This window comes from Aphelocoma coerulescens, chromosome 5 (assembly GCF_041296385.1).
Source record: "Aphelocoma coerulescens isolate FSJ_1873_10779 chromosome 5, UR_Acoe_1.0, whole genome shotgun sequence".
In the NCBI taxonomy this organism is placed as follows: domain Eukaryota; kingdom Metazoa; phylum Chordata; class Aves; order Passeriformes; family Corvidae; genus Aphelocoma; species Aphelocoma coerulescens.
In genome coordinates, this window is record NC_091019.1 from 39,539,231 (window position 1) to 39,548,443 (window position 9,213).

At 36.3% G+C, this 9,213-nt stretch overlaps 1 long non-coding RNA gene across 1 annotated transcript; it reads left to right on the forward strand.

Moving 5' to 3' along the window:
• Positions 1-5,786: 5,786 nt before the first annotated feature.
• Positions 5,787-8,656, forward strand: LOC138110815 (uncharacterized). The gene is made up of 3 exons (XR_011151084.1): positions 5,787-5,846; positions 7,298-7,375; positions 8,420-8,656. It is a non-coding gene; the product is annotated as an uncharacterized lncRNA (long non-coding RNA).
• Positions 8,657-9,213: the final 557 nt, after the last annotated feature.

The window sequence follows — 9,213 nt, forward strand, 5'->3', positions numbered from 1 at the left end:
TTCTAAATACTTAAATGCTGGTGGGAAAAGATAACACAGCATTTTTCTGATAACATAAGTCTTTTCTGTACTTAAATAAATCAAGAGGTTTAAATTAAAATAACACAAGTTACAAAAGCCCATATATTTGTTTTTGGTTTACACTTTCTGTATTTCTCATTGTTAAGCATTCATTGACAAAGAACAGCTCTGGTTTTTGACGATAATACTGGGAGCTGGCAATCTTGTGGTCAACAAAGAATAGATAAAATCAATCAATAATAATGTCACTTTCAGGGTCTACATTTTTTGTGCTTCTGAAACATTTTCTATAGATGTGGTCCTTGGTGTGGAGAGTAGAGTGCCAACTGGAAAAATTGATACCACTCTTTGAACTACTATGGGTAAGCTAGGAGGAGGCATCTGTCTAGTCTCCTGCTCTGCTTATCTATTTCAAACCTGCTTAGATTTACAGAGAGAAGATAATATCTGATGGAACTATGATAACTGCTGAGCACGACATCCAATGATCAGTATAATTGTCATCACTATGAAAAAAATAACGGGTGATGTACATAATAGTGAACTTCTGGCCTGAAAAATTGCAGAACCAATTTGATCTGATGGTTGGAGTTAAGTATGAAACTATTCAAATAAAATCATTAAAACATTCTAAAAAGAATTTGCAAAAATTCCCCTGAGAAATTGAGTGGCTGTGGAAGAATTCTTAATGGAAAAATGTTTTAGTGCCTGTGAAATTCAAGCTATTTTTCTATAGAATAGAGCTATTTTTGTTGGAAAAATGATCTATCAACTTTCTTATCTGAACTTTCTCTTTAAATAATTGCCTTAAGAATTATACGTTAATTTTTTTTTTTTTTTTTTTTTTTTGCCTTTAATTATCAAGAAACGTTGGTAATACTTGAAAGAGAACATTTAGGTGTGAAAAAGACCCCAAATGTGAAAATATACTTACTCATGCGATACAATGGATATGATGGATCATTGTGCATGTACACAGAGCTGGTTTGACCTACATGCACAAAGGCATTGGAAATAGATAGGTGGATGTTCATGTACACCTCAGACACTTTGGAAGTGGAGATCTCTTTCCACTTCCAAAACAGATAAGTTTCCGTTCAGTTATTATAATATATAAGCAAAATATTGAATACTTTCTATTATCAAAATATTGGATTAATTTGGTGAGACTGTCTTGCAACTGTTCTCACAAAGAAGCAGATAAGCAATTTATCATTTGTCTAGCAGAACAGCATTTTGTTTATCATGTATATTTTGTCTTTTTAAATTACCTGATTTTCTCTCTATTAAAGCAGTGCAAAGAATGCTTTTTTTTTCTTTTGCAAGAAGTTTTTTGCATTCTTGGGAAATGGTCTGTTTGTATTAAGAAATATGCACAACTGAGTAGCAGTTCTATGACTCACTCTGCTTTCAAAATACTTTAATTCAAAAAATCAAATGCACTAACTTCTGACTCTTTTTGAAAGAGACTATGAAAAAATATATAGAGTTTAATTCTAGCACAGCCCTATCTTTTCCTGTGCTTCGTTTTATTTTTTAAATAATGGTCTCTAGAGGAATGCTGAAGGAATGCAGTTTAAATTTACTAATGCCTACCTCAAAGTTGAGGAGAAAGGGAAGCCCATGAGGGTTTTTTGTGCTCTTATTGGGTCCTCGCAATGGTGCTATACCCAAGTTGCGATGCAATCACATGCAACAAAAAAGAAAATTAAAAAAAAAATATATATATATCTATGGCTGACCTTAGTTAAAATTTATGTTTTTATTCTCAAAGTGAGTAGTCCTAACTGCATGAAATTCTTTATTTTGTATGTATCTGTGGAAAAAGAATTGAGCAAGTTAGTTTCCTGCAATTCTTGTTAATTCTTTGGTATAAGAGAATGTTGCAAGTTGCACATGTTTTCACTGTGCGGTTTGCAAAGTCCATGGTGAGCAGGTCTCTTCATGTATGTCCAACCTTTCCAGATGCTATTGCAAAATGAATTATTTAACACTGAGAAGATTTCTGTACGTGTTGGTTGTTAAGAAGAGTTTATAAGCATAGTGCATTTAAGAGGAAAAATTCCTAATCTTCCCTGATTCAACTCAAAAGTTTTAATTTTGCCTTAAGGTAGGGTCTTCATGTGGAAAAATGACAGCACAGTTAAAGAAAGTGTACGGGCCTGTTTCACTGCAATGCAATTAAACGCAAGTTGAAGTGAAATAGCAAACTTAGAATCAGTGTTGAGAATAGAGATTAGATGTTGAGTTTAAGTAATACTATTTTATGTAACCTACAGCATTCTTTTGAGTTCTATCTGGAACAGTCCTGACAGATCTTTCCAAACTAAGTTTTTGTCTCTTTTATTATTGCATTACTTCATGTCTCATTTTTATTGCATATCTTTTCCTGGTTTTGTATTTCAATTTCACAGAGATGAGGTTTTATGTCCTATATTGTAGTTATTAAAACTAATTAAGCATCAATTAATGACTTTTCTATCATCATTACATATTAGATGAGGTGTTAATGTGCAACTCTGAAAGCACTTGAAGTGATTGGTTTGGCTGCCATGGAAAGAAATAATTCAAATAAACCTGAGCAGAGAACAATACATTTTTTCGGAATATTTGTCTTACTGAGGAAGGAAGCAATGTTCTGTACACATCACTCAGTGGAAGACTTCCAGTACTGAAAAAAGATTTAACTGTATTGCAAAGATATTTCATGCAATGAAGGCAGAATGAGAGGTTTTCTTAAATCTGTCAGTATATTGATTTATTACACACACTCTGTAAAGAGCATAAGAATAGATCCTCAACTAGAGTGATTTATCAAAGCTCATTGTCATGGGATATCAATCTTCAGAAGCAGCGTAGGAATTCTGGTTTCAATTATTGTTTTCTGAAATTTTTATGCTTATCTCTGACAACTTTTATCTCACTTCTCTCAAATTTGAAGTGAGATCCAAGTCTTCAAGTTGGACATTTATCCTTGGCAATGAAGTTCCTGTGAAAATGAAAAAGGTAAGATTCTGGATCATATGTCACAACCCAGCTTTCACTGTAAAGGTCAATCGGATCCTTAAGGTGCATACTGTGTCACAGGATAAGCCAAGCTGCCTCCCTGAGAGCCGCTATCAGATGGAGCCTGCTGCATTCTAGTGTGTTAGACAACATATTGCCTTTGAGGAAACTCATTTTATGAATTACATATGCTTAAATACTTTAGTATTATGGGAGCAAAATCCCCTGTGTTTCTGTCTGCAGAATGAAGGAAATACCTGTCCTGAGCTTCCTGAATGCTTCAGAATCCCTCATGCCCAAGACAAATACCAGTGATCCCACTGAGGGTCCAATTTATTAAGGCACCTCAACAATACTCAATTTACACTGTTAAAAGCAGGTTCCATATCAGATGTACTACCTGGTCCAAAAACAGCTAAACTGCAGTGGTAAGGTCCTATATTTCATGAGCAGTAAAAAGTTTCATCACTTCTCTTGGTGGTTTTCTTATGTTACAGTTTTGTGAGCCTTGATAATATTTATCTAGTCTTTGCATAATGACCTCTTAGGAAAATATTCAGGCAGAAACCCGACTTATAAAGTGACTAAGTGATAGAAAGGAACAGTGTCCATGGCATAACCTTGTTCTCAGAAATTCCATATTAATTTCTTGTAGGCAGCTTCCTGATCAGCCTAGTTGATTTGTTTGAACTTTGGTTTAATGCCATAAAAGCTTCAGTGATCCTCAGCATTTAACTCAGGATTTCATGTAAATCAAGCTTTCTAAAACTATTTCCAATATGATAATTAGCAATTATTTTGTTGTGATTACCTGGAGGTGAACATACCCCCCCCTGACCTGCCAGGGGGTATGCTACAGACATTTTAAAATGTATTTCCATATATAAAAGTATGAAAATAGACTACTAAAAGTCATTACATTATGAATTTATATAGTACCACTCATCTTTAGATATACAAAAGATGCAACAAAATGCTTAAGAATACATGTATCTTTTAAGTTTGCCACAACTATAATAAAGAATATAATTTAACTCTTCTGTAGCTTCACGTCAGAGTTTGCATAAACTTATAATTAAGCAAGTGCTTAAGCACTTCGCTGGATCTTGGCCTAAGAGCTTAATGATTATTTTACAGTATAATGACATGTCCAGTATGAAGGGAAACAAAACCTCTGTCTATAGGACTCATTTGCCATGAAAAAGTCTGTCGGTATGTTGCATGATAATCAGTTCAGTTCAATGTACAGTAAATTGGATCATTATTATTAATTTTCTCATCTCCCAAGCAATTCATGAACCATTTTTAGAATTTCAACAGTTCATGAATCAGACAAAAATGAATTAAATAAGAACCCAGCCCACAATGGGATGATGAGTCAGAGTTCTTTTCTGTATCAGTGTCGACCAAAGTAAATCTGAAATCTAATGAGGATTGGCACTGTGGCAGAAAAGGCCATAATGAACATGAAACAATATGTTGAATTTACATGTTAAGACTTTTTGTTGATTTTGGCAATTTCACTGAAGATTATGTGAAAAATCCACAAACATCTGGATGAGAAGAGTGGGGGGTACCACTTTATATTAAAATGATGGAGTTTATATTGGGATACAATACTATAAATGGAAGAGGAAAGTAGTTTCTTGCACAGCTGTTTCCAATTTTGCTAATCTATATTTCAGGCCAAATTCACGATGGAATTAAACCACACATTTACATTGATGTGTATGTGTCTGAATTAAAGATATGGGGGAAAAAACTTTTGAAGATCACTAAATCTCAGTAATACTTTGGAGGTATTTAGTCAGCTTTATTTTCAGAAGACAAAATTAGCACATACAGCTGCTATTTGTGGGCCTGTAGTTTTTGAAAGTGAAGGACTAAGTTTACAAAAGGACATATGCACATTTTTAGGCCCTGAAACATGGGTGCAAAAACGGCTGTTCAGAATCCAAGCTTATGTTTCAGTCTGAGATCAAAAAGTTTTGCTCTAAAGGTTCTGTGTAAACATTTCAACTTGAAGATACTGAGTATCTACAAATTTTAATAGTATTTTTTAACAACAGATTCATATATATATATATATAAAACATAAAGATTCAGCAACAGCTTTATTCTAAACACGACAGTATGTGTCTCTGCATTCTTTTTGTAAAACACTAACCAATGAATAGCCTATTGTCAAGTTTTCTCAGTCTTTAGGAAACAAATCAAACTCATAGCCAAAACCAGTACACTTCAGTAAAAAGGAAAGAGTGAAGAGATCAGAGGGAAAAAATAGCGTTTAACAAAAGGTCATGATGAAGCTCCTAAAATTACTGCTGTTTGCATACAATTAATAACGTCCTTGTTAAGATTTCCTATTTAGTATGTATAATTAAGGGTAAAATGAAGGTATTTTGTAACAAAAAAAAATTGGGATGAAGAGGACATCCTATTGTACTACAGTAGACAGTATGACAAAGATTTCAGAGGTGGGATTGATTTTGCAGCAGTTGCCAAAGACAGTGTCAGAGACTGGATGTTTCACGCTTTGAAATATCTTGGAACAGCGGCCCGCGTGTCTGGCAGGAAGGCAGGCCGCACTCTCCTAAAGGTGAGACAGCACCCTGCTCCGCCCCAGGCACCTCTTCTGAGCTGTCAATCATTGCACCGAGGGGGTAACACAGCCTCTGATTGGCCAGATCACCGGAAGTCCCACCTGGGGGGTGGGCCCACACTGGGCCAAGGGGTTAAAAAGGGTGACCACGAGGTGACCAATGTTGGGGAGCCTGCCTTCTCTGGGACTGCAGCTGGGAAGCCAGGAGTTGGTAGCTGTATGTGTGTTTTTCTCTACCTCTTCTGTCTTTCTCTCTTCTTAAGCCTCTTTTCATGGAACTTTTTGGGTAATGCAACATCTTAGTGTTTTAAAAACTTCTAGGTTGAATTGGCTAAGTTTATGCTAAGTTAATATTAAGTACGTGCTAAGTAATGCTCTAATAAGTGTTTTGAATTGAATTCAATGTTGTATTTCGTCCTTTACCAAAGTTCCTTGATTTTCTATATTTTTGCCAGTAAATTTCTGTGTGGATTTCACCTCTGGAGAGTACCTAGTGTGGATTTCTCCTTTGTGCTAATACAAAATAACGGAACCTTGAGTTTAACTCCTGGATTTAGGATCTGGTGTGTAACAGAGAGTAAAGACAGTATGTCTTATTTAGACCAAATAGTAAATGTGAAAGTGTGGTGGTTTAATGCCAGCCAGAAATTTAATTCCAAAAAGACACTCCCCTTTCCCCCACTGCTTCCAGTAAGAGAAGTTCAAAGCTGGAGGCAGTGGCTTGAAATGACAATTTACTGAAAGCAAAGAGCAGTGGAATAAGAAACACGCAATGATAGCAGCAATATTAACAACAAAAGTAGACAAAGAGAGAAGGTGGTTTACAAACAAAAGGTGTTCACCACCTTGACTTAGTGCTGCAGGACAAACGTAGGGTGGTGGGCACTCCATGCAGGTTGAGTCTGTGTGACCCCTGGACCAAGACAAGATGGTGGCTGTTCCTGTACTCAGCACCACATGGTCTCCCCAGACAAAGACTAGATGGTGGGTGCTCCCCACAGCTGGCTCTCCCTGTCACTAAGCCTGAGACTGGAAAACAATGATGAGCAAACCCCTGACATCTGTTACACACTGTACTGCCATGCTGGACTCAATTCCGCACAGCTGCTTCCAGCACCAGTGCTTCCACTTTGGACGCCTCCATGCCTCTCCACCCAGCTCTGCTTGGCTTCTTTTAGTGTGGTCATTTCTGGCTTGCCTGGGACTGGGCTTGCCTCTGCCACTCTGTTCCCTGCAGATGCTTCCTGTATGGGAAGGGGATGGGCAGTGGCAGCAGAGAACAGCATCCACAGGGCTGGTCTCCACAGCCTTCCTGATGGAGAGAGGGAGACAAAGTCACCCACTTCCAGAAGTGCAGTTCCATTGTCTTCCTCCCAACACCACACCCCCCGGAGATGAAGTGCGCCATATAGAATAGCAATTTAGCCATGTCCGCTAAGCTCTGCCCCCTTTTTGCAACCAGAACATAAAGAATACGTGTATTTCCTGACATTAGAAAAATCTTCTTACTTGAACATATTTAAGTGTGATCAATTTTGAATGCTCAAGGTTTTCAGGTTAAGTATCTGTCTGCTTCTTTTACTTCTACAACTAATGACAGCTGTAAACTCTTCTGTAACGTTCACTTCTTTACAATCTGAAGTTGAATTTATATTTTTATGATTTTAGCTTGTTTTTGCTGTCACTACGCACATGAAACTGTTGACCACTCCAAAAACTGGACATTTCTTGGTGCAAGAAATAAAAGTATCCTTTTTAATTAAAAAGGAAATTTGGAGGGAAGTTACCACAGTTTTAGTGCAGCTAGTAACTTTTGAATATGTGTACAGCTATTTACTGTTCAAAAAAAAGAAGAAATTGTTACTATAGAAACTACTAAATCACATGATTTACATGCTATTTGGAAGAGATAGTCTTTCTTAACAGAGATACTAACCGATATGTCATTGGAATTGCGGAGTTTGTAGGTTTATATCTCTTAACACCAAAATGTCAACAGCAGATTATCGTGGATTTTAAGTAAAGGACATTGCTTAATTGAAGGAAATGATGGCAAACTATTTTTGAAGCTGAGGGTTGTCATATATTTTTCTCTGAACATCTTAGATAATTTCCATTTAGAAATGCTGTATTCTAATTGATTATAGACTAGGGCCTAAGCTTTAGTTCAAAACTGAAATGAAGAATAGCTGCTCTTCTGTTCCTAATGAGTTCTGATAGCTTTATGATCTCAAGATTTAAAGGATGATCTAAAAAAATAAGCTGGGAAACAAATTTAGTAAAATAATAATTTTCTGAATGCAAGAGATCTATAAAGAATTAAATTGATAAAGAGCTAATACCAAAATTAAGAAGGGAAATTTTAAAAAGTTTATGGTATGTAGAGAAGCTTGAAATTTTCTTAAGGCCAGAGTAGTATTCCTCAGAAACTGGGAATCTGACCCAAAAGAAGCAGTGTCTGCATAAGTGATAATGCTGAAATGCATCAGGGGTAATAAGGAAACCTGTCTGAAGATTTACAGTCTCATTAGAATTCTAGTCATTTTAAAATGGTTTCATATCTTGTGTCTGAGCCTAGTCTTAACTGCCAGCTGTCACTCGTATTGCCAAGTCAGTATTTTTTCTACTGTCATGGCCAGTCATCTTTCTCTGACCATTCCTGAAAATACTAATGTCATTAAATAGTTGGAATAACGCTAGTCATTAGCAAAAATTGTTGAAATAATGGACTGCCATTTTAGGATAATTCCAGTGAATGAAAAGACTCCTTAACGTATATCATCTACTCAGTGAAGAATGACAAGACCAAACCATGTCTAAAGATGGACAGTGGGATTCATTAGGTGGAAAAGGTTGGGACTGGGACTCAGGTTGCAAATCAAAAGACTGAGGTTTTGTTGATGCAGAAGCTTTCTTTGTAACTTTTACTCCTGAGAGAGTGTGTCTCTGTTTTCTTTTTCATAACCTTACTGATTTGTTTGAAAACCATCTCTTATGAAAAAAATTTCCTCAGCAAAAGTATTTTAAATAAATATCACTGATATTGTTCCTCAGGTGTGCATGTCTATAACTTTACTGAGTTGGACTCAGTGATCCTGATGGGTCCCTTCCAACCCAACATATTTATTCTATGATTCCCAGCTGTCTCTATGGAGCTTCAGTCTTGAAGTGATTTTATCCTTGTAGCAGGGGCACACGGGAAGACGGCCCATCACTGTTACCTTTGCCACCATTTTTTTCCTTAAGTTACAGTGAAGCCAATATTCCTCCCTCCTTTTTTCAGACTTTATTATGCCTTTCTAGTAGCATGCTTATGCACTGTCTTTACTTCTTAAGCTCTCATTTTCTATTCAGCTTTGTCTGATGGATAATACAGAAGGATATGGAAATGCAAAAGAACATGGCAAGAAGAGAATGCTGATTAAACAGTGGGTAAAACATTGAACAGTGTAGTGACTTAACATGTATTATGCACACCGCTTCAGTACTAGCTATTACATGTTTATATACCTTCATCCCCCCAGAAAATCCCAAAAAGTTATTTTTTGAATATGTAGTTGAAGGAGTTCAGCCTTTACTAGATC